The following is a 17,859-nucleotide window of genomic DNA, read 5'->3' as shown; positions in this document are numbered from 1 at the left end:
AAATGAGGGTTCTTTTTAAAAGAGGCTGATAGGTGTCTAGACAGCAGTTATATGTGGCATATTTGTGGGATCACACACTCAACATTATGCACAACATTTTGAAAGATATCATACAAAGTGTTGCATGAAGATACACAAACAATTTAGTAATAAGGGCAAGAATAACCGCAAAAACAAGACCTAACTACTGTAGTTGCCTTTTAATGTGATGACGTGTGGACAAGTCAGAAGTTGAACCCCAAACCACTCTCCCCACTTTAAGCCAATTTAAATGGCCAGCTTTAGAAGTATGTCCCCCTTGTGTCATTCTTTAATTTGCATATAAAGCCACACCTTTATGTGTGTATGTATTAACATAATGTTATGCATGGATGAGTAGTGTTATATTGCAATACCACCAGCTTTTTATTCTCCATCTGGTCTTGTCAGTTCATGTTTGTCAGGCACTTTGTCACTTGCTTTTATCCCAGGCTTTTTGTTGAATCATATCTTCAGACTAATGTTCCTCATTGAGAACTGAACTGAACTGTGAAATTAATCAGACCTGGTCTCAAGAGCCCAAAAGCTTTATTTCTCTCCATGCAAAATATCAGCTCACTGGCAAAGCCCTCTACATTCCCACTATAAAAGCTGACCACTGAAACAATTATGACCGCATCTAAATTAGCCCCACTGCACCCTCCCTAAAAACACAATCCATCAGAAACTGTGAGGGAGAGCTGTGGTCTGCATTTCCTCACTGCTTAATGAAATGCCTGGATACAGTCTGAAGCAGCTCCAGCTTCTCAGAGAAAATTAAAGGAAAGGCTATCAAACCGGGGCCACTTTGCTTTGCACAACCTCCTCCGTTAATATATTTTTATTACAGATGCCAAGAAGTTTTCCTCGAATATCCCAATTAAAATCAAACAAATCAATCCCATGCAGCTTTACAACAAACTCTCTTCACATCCTTGTGCTGCCTGCAGAGTCAAAGACCGTCTGAACCATCAGTGTGTTGCGCTTTCTGATTCAGGATCAGAAGTTAGTCAACACTGTTGCTGTTTATTATGTGCTATGAAAAAGTTTCCAAGTGAGCTCTGTGTGAGATGTGCCTCAGGCTGTGTTGACAGAGTTCTGTGAGGTGACGGATATCTTAGATAACCTGGAGAGTTGCGTAAGGATGGAACTGCAAACATCATCTCTGCTGCACTCATCTTGAAACTTGCACTAAATCCTAATCAGACACCCACAAGGTTACAGACCTGCTTACTAATAATTTGACTCATTTTTATCAGACTGCAGCTGACACTACATATTCTGCATTCATATGAATATAACAAACTATGATGATTATCATAGTCCTTATTGGTGGACAAACTGACCACATAAGTCCATACACATGTTCATACCAGTAGCCGAAAGCAGCAGAGCTTCTGTTCTGAAACATTCAGGGTCTGTTTGAAAGCCGTCCCAGACTGAGTACACAACTTCCAGAATCCAGGAGGAGAAATCCTGCTGAGCAGCATCTGTTTTGAAGTCGAAAGAATGGGATTCCAACAAAATCTACATGTTGAGCTTGTGTGTTTACAGCATATGTGGAGTTTTGGGGCATGAAGCCAGTCCTAAGCAGACCACCCCTGCATCAGCCTCCCTCTATTGTTCAGACTCTCCTCAGCCTTTTCATTCACTCTTTCAGCCCTTTTCTTTCTATTCCATGTTTGCTGACTGAATATAGCGTGTATTTAAGGCGGCTAATGTTTCATCTTTGTTCACAGTCTTGTCTTGTTTGAGCCGTGGGGTTAGGATGTTGGGAATTCTGACTTCTTTAAATGAAGAATACAATAAAACAGGCCTTGAAGAGGTGACTCAAAAACAGAAACTTTCTTAAACCTAACATTTTTAAAATCTCATGACAACATCCTTAAATGCAAAACTGTATTATCCATTACATGCTCATACTTCTAAAAACAGTCATATTCTGCTCAGTCAAGCTAGCTGATGATCTCAAACATCATTGGCGTAACGTCTTAGTGGTGGAGTCGGTTAACAAAGTCCTTGCAGGCATTGACGTTTCCCTGCTCATATTTCTGAATTGGTCTAATAGTATGTACAGAAGCTGCAATTATGAGCTATGTGCAGATGATTTCCAGCTTCTGTCTCAAAATAAAAAGCAACAGGACACAAACCAGAGTCTTCTCTAATAACTGAAGCATGCTCAGGATTAGGGAGCAGTAGCTGGTGGTCAGTATTGGGGACAGATGCAGAGGAGATAACTTCCAGATAACTTGTGCAGTGTTTACAAGGCAGCAACAGGGCTCCAGGGGTTTGAGCAGCTGACCGGGGTAAACAATCCCTATCAGCTGACCCTATCCTGTTGGTGCACAGAGTAGGCGACCACCCTTGAGTTTTTTATGATCCTCTGAGCAATTTTAAGTTCCAGACGTTTGTGAAAAGGTCTTTGCTTTGTGTGTTTGTCTCTAAGGCAGGAGGGATAAATTCAAAAATGCTGCAGCTATGGACAGAGGCATTAAAGGTTTGAGATTTATAACAAAAACATGTTGCAATATTGAAAGAGCCTTTTGGGCCTTCAGTGTGCAGTGGGTCGTGAGGAAGATTGGACCCAGCTCTGCGTTTTTAAAGGTTTTATTTATCCAGAGAAGGTTGACTTAGCATGCATGCATTTGCAGCAGTGCCTTACTTCATAGTCATAATGTTCCACACTTTCGTGTCTGGAAGTCTTCATCTGTTGGCTGCCGAGCAGCTTCAGCAGCTCAAGCAGAGGACTTGGAGGTCCAATGCCTTGCTCAAGGGCACTTATGTAGACTTAAAAGCTCTTTTATTCAAATTCTCCAAAACAGATTGAAACCACACCGCCTCTCTGACCTCTGGACTGCCTTTTTCTCAAAGCTTCAGCGATTGAATAAAGAGACTAGCTGTGGAAAGTGTGCGTGTGTGGTGATAGTTGCGTGGTGGAAACTTAAGGTTGAGCTGAGGGCGGGCAGAAAAAGCAAGAGAATAAAGAAAGACCTGCTCTCTCACAGCGTACCTTTATGTTAAAGATAAAGAGGAAGGTCTTGATCTGAAGCCAGTGAGCAAAAATAAGCGAAACACTCACTCTTAGTTGCCTCAGGGTGAGGACAAGTGATGAGAAATCTGCAAAAAGTATCGATACGGAGGATTATGGAGTTTATTTAATGCAAATGTTCCAGTGAAGACAGAAGGAGGGTTGCTGCTATATCAAGACCTGAATTGGAAGCCTCCTTATGCAAGAGGGGCATAATTCCACATGTCACATAGCATCAATAAATATGTTAGAATATTTAAACAGATTTTCCCTAATTACAGCCCTGCTGACCTCTGGATGTGATACTGCGTCTAGGCCGACCACTTCAGGCTCGTGTTCAAACAACCGCAGATGTAATTCCTCACATTAGGTGCCCGACTTTGCCCGGGACGTTATTATACGGTGTACCACTTGACATGGATGGCAGTGCTCAACGGCTCTGCTGCCCACTCCAAGGCAAACATACTTTCACCCAGTGCGGCTAATATTCCAGCCCCAAACATTAGCTTTAGTGTCTTATGCTGAGGACAGACAAAGTGCAGCCACTAAGTGCGCAAGCTGCTGCCTCAGCTGGGTTCTGGGCTTGGCAGATTTGAGTACAGCAGTGGAAAATGTACCCTTAATCCCATCTAATGGTGCACTGCTTCTCTTTTTATGATGGTGACAGCAACCTTTAGTGCGAACACATTAAAACGTTAAAAAATACCTGTATGGAAATGACATTACATTAAGATTAATTGACTGATTTAAAGCTCTTTCAAGTTAAGCAAAATGAAAAAGCTTTGGTTGGATGCAGCAGACAAGAAACACTTTTTTTGACTACCTGCTTTTACTGCTAATCCTATAATTTGTCAAACTTCTCTGTAAAGCTGCAGAGAACAAACATACTTTTATTCAAACTGAGAAAAGACTTCAAAGATTTCTAACAGTAAAAAAACACGGGAGCAAAGCAGGGCCATGGTTTGACTGCTGGAACACTGCAGCTAAAACCACCACTGTAACACACACACACGCAAATATACACCCACAAACCAAACTGATCTGATCAGCTTTTCCTTGACTCATTGTTTTCAGTCATGTTCCTGCTGTTCCATTTGGAACCGTTACCCTTCATCAGATGAAAAGCCGAAAAGTGCGTGCAATTCCAGGACCGCTGCTGGAGCCAAATATTGAAAATGTCAAGTTCCTGGCAGGCGCCCACCACCTTTAATCAACATATTGTTACAGCACTTTCCCCCTTTCAGGTTTGGGCAGAACAATTGTGGTGTTGTTGAAGCTTTCATGGCTGTTTGAAGCTGCTATATTACTACAATGTGTACCGTGATTCATGCTGGGCAAATGTCATGCGATGCAAGATTGAGCTAACAGATTCCTTGTGGAAGTCACTGAGAGATGTTGTTCAGGGTCATCACAGGGGCCACCCATGTCAGCAATACAGCGTGCTCACATAGAGCTGCAAGGTAATGTGTTCACTGAAACATCTGTACAAATGCAGGAAATAAATAGAATAACTCCAGATCACATGGAGTCTAAGCTCAGAGATTATAGTGATCTTAGCAGCTATTAGGGTACACATGTGGAATAATATACAGCAGGCTGATCATCAGATAATGATCAGTAGAATACCGCAAAGATATTAACCAAATGCATTTTTAATGCCTTTTTCTTGTTCATGCAAAAAGTGGGATCACTTTTGGAGAAATATGTGACATAACAAAAAGTAACAATCTGGCTAAAGCTTTGTCCGGTTGTGCACTACTTTTCTGAAGTATTAAACCCCATTGGGTCATAATCATGCTTTTAAAAAGAACTGTGGTATAATATTATTGGTGAATAAACCTTGTGAAGTGTAATGATGCAGCAGTTGACCAGTTTCACTAATAGCCACAGTTCAAAATGTCACAAAGGCTCTGCAACGCTGAGTGTATCTGTCCTCATTTTGTAGGTGCAACCTGCACAGGACAAAAACAAGGTGACAACTTGCCCCTGCAGAATATGCTACGCTTATCAAAAAACATGCTAGTGTTACACCATCCACACTGCAACAGAATTTGTGGTGTAGAACATTTGCACTTTATTATTCCACAGCAGGATCGGTAGATGGTACAACATGTCCGGCAACCCCAAGCTTCAACAACACCGACCACTTGAACAATCGGCTCAGACTACTTTCAAGAACTTCTAAGTGTTTTACTTTCTTGTGCTGAAGGTAACAGTATATGCTGCCACCTACTGGACAGTGCAGTATAAAATAACTGGACATTAATCCTATAATAAAGTTCATTGCTAATTACTACAGTAAATACAGATCACTGAATATTAATATAACAAAAAAATATTTTTACAGGTGCTACATTCACTTTATTAAGGCAGCCAAGCAATTACTTTTTTGTATTCAAAACAATGCCAAGACAAAACAATACATAGATAATAAAAATAACAAGTGAAGAATGATCAGGGAGTTATTTAATACGATTGTTCCCGCGTCTGCACAACCTGCCAGAAACAAGTTGCAGCGAGCATGTATTATGCTGTGTATTTATGTAAAATCGATTAGCTATTTAAAACATCTACAGTCTTGTGCTGTAACTATAAGCTACAAACAAAGTGCACTCTTCTGCAACCTGTTGAGTTTATAGAAGAAGCTAAGCACTATGTTCAAGAGTTTGGCTGATCTTGCCTTCCAAAGTTTGATTGCATAACCTGAAGTTATTATAAAAACACACACTCAAAAAGCATTGGCCCATAAAATCTGTTAGCAAGATGGTGTTGAGCATACTAAGCTGTAAAAGTCTACATGCTGCTATGCCAAAGGCAGAGGAACCCTCCCAAAATGAGGGTGAAGTGGGTTGGTATAAGAGTAAACAACTGTGCTATTAAAGTGTTACAGCCAGCGCTTTCAACGCTAGTGCTACTCTGGAGTGGAAACCTGAGAAAACAAGTCTCACATGTATCCAGATATAAAAGCCAGAGCTCAGTGCTGTCTCTTCTTCACACTAAGTCTTCTCACATTTTGCACATGTACAAAAAAGGTCTGATGCAAGTTTTAACTTCAGCCTTATGCAACACCAGACTGTGTGGATGCATTCATATTTGTGGCATGGAGTATATTAAAGGTAAAACATGTAGTCAAAGTTCTCTGTTAGACATTTTACAAGGAGGAAAACCTGCAGCAACCACAAAGTTCCTGAAGCACATTAACTTAAGTGTTCTAGCATCATGTAAATTAAGGCCTCGGCTGAACTCAGTAACCCAAAGAGTGAGTTGAGAAATGTAAAGATGCAGCTCAAAACTGCAGATTTATGCAGAGCCGTCTCCAATCTCACCGCTTTTAGTGTCACCTTTGATCAGAGAGCTCCCCAAAAGAGATGTTTCCTATCATGTTACACCTGGTGTGATGCCACATTGTTACTCTTCATGTTCACATTTGGACCATAACAAGCTGCTGTAGATAAAGCTCAAAGCTAAGAAGCTTTCCAAAGTTCACAAGGTCAATCCAAAGGGGCACAGGAATGCAGCTTTACCTTGAAAGTTCCTCATTAAGCTGCTACATATTGCCAACTCAAGGCCGAATATTTACACCCCTGTTACGCATCATCTGCAATGTATAATGCACGGAAGCGTAACGGTGGGGTGAAGCCCTTCAACCTCTGATCTGCTGTCAGAGGTAGTAACAGAGGTGGACAGGGAGGAAGACAGAGGCAGGACAGCGCTGTGTGTGTGTGTGTGTGTGTGTGTGTGTGTGTGTGTGTGTGTGTGTGTGTGTGTGTGTGTTTGTTTTTGTTACATTGTGGGATCCGAAGTATGTTAGCCCACTCACAGCGTGGGGACCAAAATCTTCGTGGGGACCCAAATGCTGGACCCCACAAATATAACCTTAAATTCAGTTCAATAAAGATCAAAATAGTGGCCTGTGAAGTTTTCAGGGTTTTCCTCACTTTGCACATAAACCCGAAAAAGTGTGCTTTGGTGTGTGTCGGAAAATTACTCAGTATCGGCCTCTAGTGGCAGAGAGTGGTACCGCCCCCACACACACTCTACACACACTTGGCTAAAATATGCAGGAGCATGCAGCCCTTTTTTGATAGAGGCTTCCTCTTTTAGTTGATTAACAATAATATAATAATAATAATAATAATAATAATAATAATAATAATAACATAATCTTTATTTATATAGCACTTTTTGAAACAGGGTTACAAGCTTTACAAATGAGAAAGAAACTTAAAGACGATAAAAGAGGATGTTGGAAGAATAAAAACAACAAAGGTAGAAGATTAAAATACCACAAATCAAAAATATATAATATTAAACTATAAAATTAAATTAAAACCGCAAGCGGATATGAGCAGGCCCCCACACAAGCACCACCTGGGGCCCGTTTCAGAAAGCAGGTTAAGTGAAAATCCCAAGTAAGTCAACCCTGAAATGAGGGGTACTCCGGTTTTTCGGTTTCTCAAAGCCAGTTCAGTGCAACACTGACTCAGTTACCTGGGCAACATACTCCCTGAAACTAACCTGCTCGCTGGCAGGTTTGCTTCACCTAACCCTGAGTTACCCCTGCCCTAACTGAAGCATGCAGACTGAAAGCAGTCGTACGGGGGGCACGGCACGGATTAATAAAGACAATACACCCAGTTCTGCCAACTATGTAAACGTGATAGAAGTGAAGAGGCAGGTAAAAATAGCAGCGTAGCAGAGTGATATGTGACAGACAAAAACGTCGATCGGACCCCCCTCCTCTCTGTGACACTTCAGGGCACGCTCATTGTTCTGCAGGGATTTTCATCTGTTATATCGGCCCTACCTGCATGAAAGTGTGTTACAACCTAGGGTTAAAACCCGTTTTTTTAAGTTAAATATGTTCAGGGTCGATGAGTGTGCCTGCGACTTAAGGCCAAATTAAATATAAATATTATACCTCCCGATGGACGCCTCTAGTCTTAGTTAATTTCGATGAAAAACATTTAATTTCCGAAAAACCTTTTCACAATAAACGTCCCCTCATGTTCCGTAGTCCCAAAAAAATTTACTTTGAAATGGCTATAACAGGAAGCAGCATGTTATCAGCTGCAATATCTTGACAGAAAGAGTAAAATAAAGAACTGTTAAATTATATTACCAGGGGAGGAGAGGAGAGGAAATTCAGATAATCAAGATTTAGTAAGAAGCTAAAAGGCCTGAGTTCTGAACAGAAAGAGGATTATAAAAACCTCTTTCTGTGGTCTCAGGCTCAGATATGAGTTGAATGTTGCATTGCAGACTTGTTTGATGGGGGCCATAGAGAGATAACATTTTTTCACATGCATGATCCCTTATCATTTTGAAATACCACAAAATATCATTACCCCAAAAATAAATGATATAAAAAAGGAAATAATTAATTAATAAAAAAATAAACTAATTAATGAAGGAATCAATCAATGAATACATAAATAGGTAGTATAGTATGTATGTATAAATGGCATATAGTATGTGTGTGTATGTACGGTTATGGGGGGGGGTGGAAATATCTGAGTGAGTGAAAAACTCAGGACGGAACATTTATTTTTTCTCCAGTTAATCCTCACGCATCGACTTGCTCAGTCATTTTCTGCCACACGAGCTCTCGCTCTTTTGCTGCTGCCACAGTGTTGCTTTATTTTCTGACGATATGCTCGTTTTCTGCATACGCGGTCATCAATATCTCCAACTTAACTGAAGAGAAGTAGGAGGATCGAGTGTTTTTTTCGCTTGTTGCCATGGTGAATCATGTTATCTGTGTTCTATTGAAGAGGGCTTTTTATATCCTCCTATATCTTGAGCTTCACTCAGGGTTACCTTCACTCAGAGTTGATTGAAATAATTGTTATCAGCTGTTCTGAAACCGAACACTCTGAGTTTGACAGCTCAGGGTTCCTCAACCTAGGGTTCAGGTTTTGACTCTGTGTTTGTTAAACTTGCTTCCTGAAACGGCCCCCTGATGTTTGCCACCGCCTGGTGTGCACCACCGCCTGATGTTTGCCGAAATAAACATGTTTACAGCCTGGTACAAAAGACGAGTGTAGTCGCACTCGCTCGACAGCAGCAATATGGCTGCCGCTGACGATTGGCCTCAAAACAGTGCTTCAGAAACAGATGGGTGACGTCACGGATACTACGTCCATTATTTATACAGGGTGCATCTCAAAGCTGTTAACCGCAGTCTCCTCTCCTCTCGCTCGAACCGGAAGTAGTTACTGACCCGCCATGTTTAATTGTGTCCCAAAGCTCTTAACTCTGCTGGAGGAGAGAGGAGAGAGGACGGAGGAGACCTTAAAACAGTCACTAAGGGTGCCCTGAAACAGAACATCAACATCCGTCTGTGTGTGATAAGCTGAGATTAAAAAGGGTTTGATGTGAGTTTTAAACACGAAATACTGAACATAAAAGCTAAAGCTATTAAACCAAAATAACAGGATCACTCCTGAGTTTTCTATCTGATTGTTTATTTCAGATTCTCTGTCTGATTAAATTGTCATATCGTCTAATATCATGGATAGAATAGATATATTCATGGTCAGTTGTTTCTCCTGTTAGTTTCCCCGTTTGTTTTCGTTTTCTTCACGAAGAGAATTACAGTGTGACAGTAAAGTTTGTCTGTTTGTAAAAAAAATTGTTATATTTCCTGTCATGTTAATAAAGTTTCATATCAGGCTGATCATTAATGAGCACGGGGTTTGAAAAGAGATGCATGGTTTATATTTTCTCTAAAAGGAATAAATAATTTAATAATGAGGCATTTTACTGGTGAATCGATCCGCAATGATTCAGGACAGAATAAACAGAGAGCTGATTCTCTTCATGTGCAAGTGTTTGATAAATATAAACAGAGCTCTGTCTCTGTGTTTACCTGTTTAACAGAGTTATTACAGTGAACATGTGTGCATAAACAGACAGCTGTCAAAGCCGTCATCACAAACCGATGGAGGAAAGCACGTCTCATTTCTCTTAATACAAATCTCCTCGTTTCCTCTCATCCTTTCATTTCATCGCATCTCTGGTGGGCGGGGCTAAGACGTGAGTGAAATACTCCAGGATGGAAGTTAAGATCTTTGAGATGCACCCACAGTCTATGGTTGGTGCACATAGAAAACATGAATGCTAAAAAGCTAAAAGTTTAGTTTCACTTAAAAACAATATTGTCTGTCATAAAAATTAAAAAAAATCGTACAATAAACATTGGAACTACATGATAAATCGAAAAGGTATTATTTTTCTACTAAATGAGTGTTTTTTTAATGGAACAACGGATTGGGTAGCCTTGATAATACATATTAACATGCCAGGCGGGCGGACACAAGAATCATCTACTTGTCAACAGCACCACCCGTCCAGGATGTGCTCACTTTACAGAGCAAGCGCTCCTTAACTCACGCACGGAGGAGACACATGGAAGAAGCACTTGATGGAGGAGAAAAAAACAACAAAAGTGGTGTTAAAACTAAGGTAAGTTTTACTTTTATCTTCTCAATTGTGATTTATTTTAGTACACTACTTTGACGCAGTTGCAGTACTTTACTTTACAGGTCTAACCCACACCTATTTTACTCCAGCAAAAGCTAAGTGGCTAACGCTAATCCGGCATGGTTGTACACTGATTAGTCCTTGTTGTGTCTGGCTGTTTTAGTTGAAAACAATAATGTGACACAGGGTATGTTTTTGTTCACCTGAGCCTTAGTGTGAAGTTAAACATGCTTTTTAAATACAGTATTTTAGCGAATGAGTGTTTCAGACATGAAGCTGCATTTTCGAGATACTAGGGCTAATTGAATCACTCATTTAACACGTGCAAGAGCAAGTTCACGTTTTTCCTGTAACATGCATGCACAGTGGTCACAGTTTGTAAGTTCAGTGGAGGCTTATGCCAAATTAATCCATGAATGTTATTCACATTTATTTATTTACCATGAACCACAAATTTTTACCTGTAACAACCACATTAATATTCACAGTGAATGTTGATGTGGTTGTTACCTGCAGGTGTGTCACAGTCCCTCTTTTTGGTCAGCATCTATGTTCTTTAGATCAGGAGCTAGTGTTTCCCATTGAATCATGTCTCTTCGAAGATTCCTATGAATGTCTTTTATTCCAGTTTGCATGCTTATAGAATATGTCACAGGTAGAGATCATTGTTTTCTTCAAATCAACACTTTCTGCATGTGTTTAATAAAGTCTGTTTTAGCTATATAAATTCATGTTTAAATGAAATAAAACAACAGATCATCTAATGTTGAAACAGAGGTGGCAGTCGCAGCAGGGTGCTGTTAAGACATGAAGAGCATGTTATGGTTATGATTAAGGTTACATTGAAATTGCACTGCATTTGATTACAGGATCTTTAATGGCTTCACTACGACGGAGGATATCACCTAAGCAGGATGCAATAGAGCATGCTGTGAAGGGCGTCGACAAGACCGCAAAGTTGGAAGTGAAGTATATAAATTCAGTCAAAGGTATGAGGTTTAAGATTTCATTATGATTTCATGTTGTTATTTTGTAGTATCATAGCTTACCTCTTTATGGTGCTAGGTTTATGTAAAGAACTTTCTGTTCAAAGGATGTGAAAATGTACAACTGTGAAGCTTCAAACATCAAACCTGTCTGTTCATGCCAGGTCGAGGGGTCTTTACAAAGTCCCATTTCAGTAAAGGAGACTTTGTTGTGGAGTACCGAGGCGAATTCTTAAATTCCGATGAATCCCTGAGGAGAAGAACAATCTATCATGGCAGATGTTCTGTCTTCATGTTTGAATTCCAATGGAATGAAAAAACTTGGTGGTAAGGCTTAGTGTGACTTTACACCTCTTTACACCTCATTTAAAAGTCTTCCTGTTAGGGATATGAGTAAAGAATTGACTAAAGTTATTTTGCTTTAAAGATGTGTACTTATGAGATGTTTAAGTTGAAAAAGATGAAGTGATCTTGCCTTAAGTTCTCGTTCTAAGACATGGTGGTACATTGTTCCAAGATCCAATCAAAGATTTAGCAAGGACCTCTTAAATTATTAATATTCTTTTTAAAGTATTGATGCAGCTCAAGAAGACAGCAGTCTAGGGCGTCTGGTCAATGATGACCACAAGAATCCGAACTGTAAAATGAAAAAGATCCTGGCAGACAGGAAACCACACCTCTGTCTCTTCGCTGGGAGGGACATAGATGCTGGGGAAGAGATAACGTACGACTATGGTGGATCTGATTGGCCATGGAGAATACAGGTTTGACAAATTTGACAAGTTGTTAGCACTTTAAGTATGTTTTGATATCATCAGGATCAATGTTAGTGAAGTCAGAGGTCTGATCCGAGTCACATTCAGGTTTTTATGATGTTCAGGAGACATATTTAAGTCTGAAATCAGAGTCAATTAAATCCCTTTTAAATAAGCATTGATTCTGCTTTCAAAGATTTAAGTATTTAAAAAAAAATCTTAATCCTGCTTCGTTTTATATTGTAAGTACTTATAGTTATGTATATTATTTGTTTTATTGATGCTGAACTTTTCTTCAGGATAGAGCCCAGCTGACTGAGACAGACCCCTCAGAGAATGAGACCTGGAGCACCTCAGAGCAGACTCTTCTGGGTCCTGCAGACTCTCAGATAGAGGTACAGAGTTGTGCTGATCATCTTCTCTGGTCTTTGAGGTGTTCATACTCTAGTTTGAACCTCTCCTGTTTGATGAGCTCCATTAATCATGTTTACATATCATTAGGATCAATGTTAGTCAAGTCAGAGGTCTGATCTGAGTCACATTCAGGTTTTTATGATGTTCTGGGGTCCAGTCAGGATGTTGAATTTCTATTACCCCTCCCCCTCTCTTATACACACACATCTGTCAGGTCCACAGTATTTGTGGGGACCTCGTTAAGTGAGTAACACTCTACACATTTAATACTAACAAGTTTGAATTTTTCTGTGCATTTAACTCAAATAACAATTTAAATATCATGAGTCCCTAAACTAAGGTTACTCTTGTCCACGGTTGTTGTACCAGCTGTCAGAATCAGGACGTTTTAGCTCTTCTGGCACTACTTTTGCTTGGTATCAGTGTTGTTTGATAGAGCAGGAGACATATTTAAGTCTGAAATCAGAGTCAATTAAATCCCTTTTAAATAAGCATTGATTCTGCTTTCAAAGATTTAAGTATTTAAAAAAAAATTCTTAATCCTGCTTCGTTTTATATTGTAAGTACTTATAGTTATGTATATTATTTGTTTTATTGATGCTGAACTTTTTCTTCAGGATGGAGCCCAGCTGACTGAGACAGACCCCTCAGAGAATGAGACCTGGAGCACCTCAGAGCAGACTCTTCTGGGTCCTGCAGACTCTCAGATAGAGGTACAGAGTTGTGCTGATCATCTTCTCTGGTCTTTGAGGTGTTCATACTCTAGTTTTAAACCTCTCCTGTTTGATGAGCTCCATTAATCATGTTTATGTATCATTAGGATCAATGTTAGTCAAGTCAGAGGTCTGATCTGAGTCACATTCAGGTTTTTATGATGTTCTGGGGTCCAGTCAGGATGTTGTATTACTATTACCCCCCCCCCCCTCTCTTATACACACACATCTGTCAGGTCCACAGTATTTGTGGGGACCTCGTTAAGTGAGTAACACTCTACACATTTAATACTAACAAGTTTGAATTTTTCTGTGCATTTAACTCAAATAACAATTTAAATATCATGAGTCCCTAAACTAAGGTTACTCTTGTCCACGGTTGTTGTACCAGCTGTCAGAATCAGGACGTTTTAGCTCTTCTGGCACTACTTTTGCTTGGTATCAGTGTTGTTTGATAGAGCGGGAGACATATTTAAGTCTGAAATCAGAGTCAATTAAATCCCTTTTAAATAAGCATTGATTCTGCTTTCAAAGATTTAAGTATTTTAAAAAAAATCTTAATCCTGCTTCGTTTTATATTGTAAGTACTTATAGTTATGTATATTATTTGTTTTATTGATGCTGAACTTTTTCTTCAGGATGGAGCCCAGCTGACTGAGACAGACCCCTCAGAGAATAAGACCTGGAGCACCTCAGAGCAGACTCTTCTGGGTCCTGCAGACTCTCAGATAGAGGTACAGAGTTGTGCTGATCATCTTCTCTGGTCTTTGAGGTGTTCATACTCTAGTTTTGAACCTCTCCTGTTTGATGAGCTCTATTAATCATGTTACATATCATTAGGATCAATGTTAGTGAAGTCAGAGGTCTGATCTGAGTCACATTCAGGTTTTATGATGTTCTGGGGTCCAGTCAGGATGTTGTATTTCTATTACCCCCTCCCCCCTCTCTTATACACACACATCTGTCAGGTCCACAGTATTTGTGGGGACCTCGTTAAGTGAGTAACACTCTACACATTTAATACTAACAAGTTTGAATTTTTCTGTGCATTTAACTCAAATAACAATTTAAATATCATGAGTCCCTAAACTAAGGTTACTCTTGTCCACGGTTGTTGTACCAGCTGTCAGAATCAGGACGTTTTAGCTCTTCTGGCACTACTTTTGCTTGGTATCAGTGTTGTTTGATAGAGCGGGAGACATATTTAAGTGTGAAATCAGAGTTGATTAAATCCCTTTTAAATAAGCATTGATTCTGCTTTCAAAGATTTAAGTATTTAAAAAAAAAATCTTAATCCTGCTTCGTTTTATATTGTAAGTACTTATAGTTATGTATATTATTTGTTTTATTGATGCTGAACTTTTTCTTCAGGATGGAGCCCAGCTGACTGAGACAGACCCCTCAGAGAATGAGACCTGGAGCACCTCAGAGCAGACTCTTCTGGGTCCTGCAGACTCTCAGATAGAGGTACAGAGTTGTGCTGATCATCTTCTCTGGTCTTTGAGGTGTTCATACTCTAGTTTTGAACCTCTCCTGTTTGATGAGCTCTATTAATCATGTTTACATATCATTAGGATCAATGTTAGTGAAGTCAGAGGTCTGATCTGAGTCACATTCAGGTTTTTATGATGTTCTGGGGTCCAGTCAGGATGTTGTATTTCTATTACCCCTCCCCCCTCTCTTATACACACACATCTTTCAGGTCCACAGTATTTGTGGGGACCTCGTTAAGTGAGTAACACTCTACACATTTAATACTAACAAGTTTGAATTTTTCTGTGCATTTAACTCAAATAACAATTTAAATATCATGAGTCCCTAAACTAAGGTTACTCTTGTCCACGGTTGTTGTACCAGCTGTCAGAATCAGGACGTTTAGCTCTTCTGGCACTACTTTTGCTTGGTATCAGTGTTGTTTGATAGAGCAGGAGACATATTTAAGTCTGAAATCAGAGTCAATTAAATCCCTTTTAAATAAGCATTGATTCTGCTTTCAAAGATTTAAGTATTTAAAAAAAAATCTTAATCCTGCTTCGTTTTATATTGTAAGTACTTATAGTTATGTATATTATTTGTTTTATTGATGCTGAACTTTTTCTGCAGGATGGAGCCCAGCTGACTGAGACAGACCCCTCAGAGAATGAGACCTGGAGCACCTCAGAGCAGACTCTTCTGGGTCCTGCAGACTCTCAGATAGAGGTACAGAGTTGTGCTGATCATCTTCTCTGGTCTTTGAGGTGTTCATACTCTAGTTTTAAACCTCTCCTGTTTGATGAGCTCTATTAATCATGTTTACATATCATTAGGATCAATGTTAGTGAAGTCAGAGGTCTGATCTGAGTCACATTCAGGTTTTTATGATGTTCTGGGGTCCAGTCAGGATGTTGTTTTACTTTTACCCCCCCCCCCCCCTCTCTTATACACACACATCTGTCAGGTCCACAGTATTTGTGGGGACCTCGTTAAGTGAGTAACACTCTACACATTTAATACTAACAAGTTTGAATTTTTCTGTGCATTTAACTCAAATAACAATTTAAATATCATGAGTCCCTAAACTAAGGTTACTCTTGTCCACGGTTGTTGTACCAGCTGTCAGAATCAGGACGTTTTAGCTCTTCTGGCACTACTTTTGCTTGGTATCAGTGTTGTTTGATAGAGCGGGAGACATATTTAAGTCTGAAATCAGAGTCAATTAAATCCCTTTTAAATAAGCATTGATTCTGCTTTCAAAGATTTAAGTATTTAAAAAAAAATCTTAATCCTGCTTCGTTTTATATTGTAAGTACTTATAGTTATGTATATTATTTGTTTTATTGATGCTGAACTTTTTCTTCAGGATGGAGCCCAGCTGACTGAGACAGACCCCTCAGAGAATGAGACCTGGAGCACCTCAGAGCAGACTCTTCTGGGTCCTGCAGACTCTCAGATAGAGGTACAGAGTTGTGCTGATCATCTTCTCTGGTCTTTGAGGTGTTCATACTCTAGTTTTGAACCTCTCCTGTTTGATGAGCTCTATTAATCATGTTTACATATCATTAGGATCAATGTTAGTGAAGTCAGAGGTCTGATCTGAGTCACATTCAGGTTTTATGATGTTCTGGGGTCCAGTCAGGATGTTGTATTTCTATTACCCCTCCCCCCTCTCTTATACACACACATCTGTCAGGTCCACAGTATTTGTGGGGACCTCGTTAAGTGAGTAACACTCTACACATTTAATACTAACAAGTTTGAATTTTTCTGTGCATTTAACTCAAATAACAATTTAAATATCATGAGTCCCTAAACTAAGGTTACTCTTGTCCACGGTTGTTGTACCAGCTGTCAGAATCAGGACGTTTAGCTCTTCTGGCACTACTTTTGCTTGGTATCAGTGTTGTTTGATAGAGCAGGAGACATATTTAAGTCTGAAATCAGAGTCAATTAAATCCCTTTTAAATAAGCATTGATTCTGCTTTCAAAGATTTAAGTATTTAAAAAAAAATCTTAATCCTGCTTCGTTTTATATTGTAAGTACTTATAGTTATGTATATTATTTGTTTTATTGATGCTGAACTTTTTCTGCAGGATGGAGCCCAGCTGACTGAGACAGACCCCTCAGAGAATGAGACCTGGAGCACCTCAGAGCAGACTCTTCTGGGTCCTGCAGACTCTCAGATAGAGGTACAGAGTTGTGCTGATCATCTTCTCTGGTCTTTGAGGTGTTCATACTCTAGTTTTAAACCTCACCTGTCTGATGAGCTCCATTAATCATGTTTATATATCATTAGGATCAATGTTAGTGAAGTCAGAGGTACCATTTTACTGTGATTGAATATATGCCTTCACTCGTCAATTTCATTTTGCTCTGTTTTAATGTAGTGTAAAGTTGTTCATCCGTATGCTTTTGTGTTTTTCATAGTTGTTATGTTTTTATTTTCTGTAGGGTTCAGATGCAACTGGTCCCCTCTCCTCATTAAATAGAGACAGGCTGGTCGACTACACAGATTCTGATGAATCTCTGAGTCCATCTATGAATCCTGACTCTGAGCTGGAAGATATTGCTATCCCGAGGCTCAGGAGAACTAAAAGCATAGTGGTAAGCAACACACTGACAATGTAGGGAAAAGATTAAAAGTTTATATGAAAAGTTTTATCAGTTTGGGGGCTTTATTTTGACTTTTCTTTATTATTTTTTTCTCTAGATGAAATACCAAACTTGTTTTGATTCAGATGAGCTCTTTGACCCCACCTCTGACGACAGTGGAGAAGAATATGTACCGGTGACTAGTGGGGACTCTGATGGTACAGACACGAGTGAAATTCTTGATCTAGTTGACCCCAAAGAGAGGGGGCTTAATAGCCTGAACTTTATAAATGCGGATGAAATCAGAGATTCATATCCCTCTCCACCAGAAGCAAATGTCTCCTCACAGCAGGACAGAGGGCGCTCACCCACAAGAAGGAGAAGCAGCTCC

The 17,859-nt window shown here is 39.6% G+C and overlaps 1 protein-coding gene and 1 long non-coding RNA gene across 2 annotated transcripts in view; one reads left to right on the top strand and one right to left on the bottom strand.

Annotated features, from left to right (window-relative positions):
- nav3 (neuron navigator 3) overlaps nucleotides 1–17,859 on the bottom strand; it is a 292,564-nt gene that overhangs the window by 251,276 nt on the left and 23,429 nt on the right. The window lies entirely within an intron of this gene.
- Nucleotides 10,325–12,471, top strand: LOC117805135. Its single transcript, XR_004629350.1, has 3 exons — nucleotides 10,325–10,513; nucleotides 11,401–11,520; nucleotides 11,682–12,471. It is a non-coding gene; the product is annotated as an uncharacterized LOC117805135 (long non-coding RNA).

The sequence above is a fragment of the Notolabrus celidotus genome, chromosome 21 (assembly GCF_009762535.1).
Source record: "Notolabrus celidotus isolate fNotCel1 chromosome 21, fNotCel1.pri, whole genome shotgun sequence".
Taxonomy (NCBI): Eukaryota; Metazoa; Chordata; class Actinopteri; order Labriformes; family Labridae; genus Notolabrus; species Notolabrus celidotus.
Note: the sequence above shows the minus strand (reverse complement) of the source record. Positions and strands in the feature narration are given on the sequence as shown.